Below are 2158 nucleotides of genomic sequence, written 5' to 3' on the forward strand. Positions count from 1 at the left end.
ACTAAGATTTAGAAGAGTTTTGTGTATATTACCAACACTTATAGCAATTATCCTAGCAATGGAAAATCAATGACAAAATTAATTTACTAATAGCTTGTTACTAGAATTTTCATAACTCCAGCAAATTGGTAAAGTAAGTTTTACAAAAACTACTTTCGGTCAGCCAAAAATATTCCAGATGTTTGATTTCCTTTGTATGCTAGGGTATTTTAAGATGTATCACACATATATAAATGATACAAGGTGATATAGGTCAAAAATAGGCCTTTAAGTATAGTTTCTAGAAATTAATATATCAGATATAATTGTAATTTTTGTTTTTAAAGACATAGTGAGTGACTTTAGTCTACTATACACTTCAAATTACTAACTTATTCTGACATCAAAATAAAGTGTCCTTAGAGCAGCAATTTCCATGCAAAATCATAATGTCTCTTATTGATTTACTCATTCTGGTAGCAGAAACGCTATTAGATAAATTTCATCATGTAAATATCTCTTTCTAAATAAAGAGAACCAACATTTTCTGCAAGAATTTACTTCAAGCATCACTTAATATAACTATCACTGTAGATGCACTGTATTTATAGCATGTTTATGTTATCTCAATGGAAACTGCTTATATTAATGAAGGATTGGCATATGTGCTTGCTGTTGTTTCCTTGTATTTATTTTATTGTATTATTTAACATTTTTCTAAAGTTATTTTTATTATAAGAACATGATTTGAGTGAATCATGTTCTTATAATAATAAAGGATGAGTCTACAGCCATGCCACCCTGAACATGCCCAATCTCGTCTGATCTTGGAAGCTAAGCAGGGTTGGGCCTGGTTAGTACTTGGATGGGAGACAACCTAGGAATATCAAGTGCTGTAGGCTGGAAAGAAAGAAAGAGAGAGAGAGAGAGAGAGAGAAAGAAAGAAAAAGAAAGAAAGGATGAGAGTTTTTTAAAAACAAATTATAGATGATAGATGATAGATGATAGATAGATAGATAGATAGATAGATAGATAGATAGATATAGATAGATATATACACATAGTTCCTGTATCATGAAGTTTAAAGAGAAGGTTGAAGATAAATGGTTAGGAGGAGATGGAAGGGAGTTGTAAGAAAGAGAATAATAAAGACAAAAGTGATGTAGCAGAAAAATTTTTAAGAGAGCTAGAATAGGAAAGAGAGAAAAAGAATTTGATAAAGAAAATGAGAGAGTGGAAAGAAGTTAGAAAACAGAAGAGAAAATTTACATGATATAAAATCTATAAAAGAAATTACATAGTTTGTTGGTGCAGGAGAAATAAATATATTTTCTTAAATATTTGTAAAATATATGAAGTCTATGTCTTTAGATGAGTGGAGTTACATGGATTGGGGATCCTATAGAGAAAATATGAGAATATAGTTTTCATACAGAGTCATATCAATGCTAGAGGTCCAGCATACTTTCTTTGATGTTTTTTAGGAAAACATGCTACTTGCCCTCCACACCTGAACCTCAGGGAGTCTGTGATCCCTAACTTCCTTTTGGTAACCCATTATAGACTTCATTCATGAATTCATCTAAGCCTTTCCTGAACCTATTTATATTTTTAGACTATATAACCTCCTGGGGTAATGACTTGCATATGTTTACCTACCAACTATGTGAAGTACAAAGCATAAATCCCTTTTATCTTTTACGCTACATTGGGCATCCTCTAGTCCTGGTGCTCTTAAACTGGGTAAAAGGAATGCATCTTTACCTTTCATGATTTAGCAGTTTTGATCTATGCAGTCTTATCCATAGTTTTATAAAATTGAATATTCCTAACCTTTTACAGTATTCTGACACAGAGCAAAGGTTGTGCCACATAAAGCAAAAAGCTTTACTTTTTAATTAATTGCATGCTCTGAGGGAAATTATATTTGTAGGTCTCAAAATTATCTATAAATCAAAGCACTCAATAATCTCTAAAATTCCTTCCATCTTCCTTTCTTGCCTTCCTACCACTCATTCCAGCCCAACTGCTCTGTGGGGAAAAGATGTGGAAGAAAAGGGTAAAACTACAGTGTAGAGGAGTATGTGCTCTTGAGGATTAAACCACCAGGATTTAAATCTTGTTTTCTCTACTTTCTAGCTCCATGCCCTTCATCAGTTACTTATTTATACCTCAATTT

At 32.1% G+C, this 2158-nt stretch overlaps 1 pseudogene; it reads left to right on the forward strand.

Annotated features, from left to right (window-relative positions):
• Positions 1–762: 762 nt before the first annotated feature.
• LOC111745439 lies at positions 763–881 on the forward strand (annotated as a pseudogene).
• The last annotated feature ends 1277 nt before the right edge of the window (positions 882–2158 follow it).

Source organism: Pteropus vampyrus, unplaced genomic scaffold (assembly GCF_000151845.1).
Source record: "Pteropus vampyrus isolate Shadow unplaced genomic scaffold, Pvam_2.0 Scaffold155, whole genome shotgun sequence".
Lineage (NCBI taxonomy): Eukaryota > Metazoa > Chordata > Mammalia > Chiroptera > Pteropodidae > Pteropus > Pteropus vampyrus.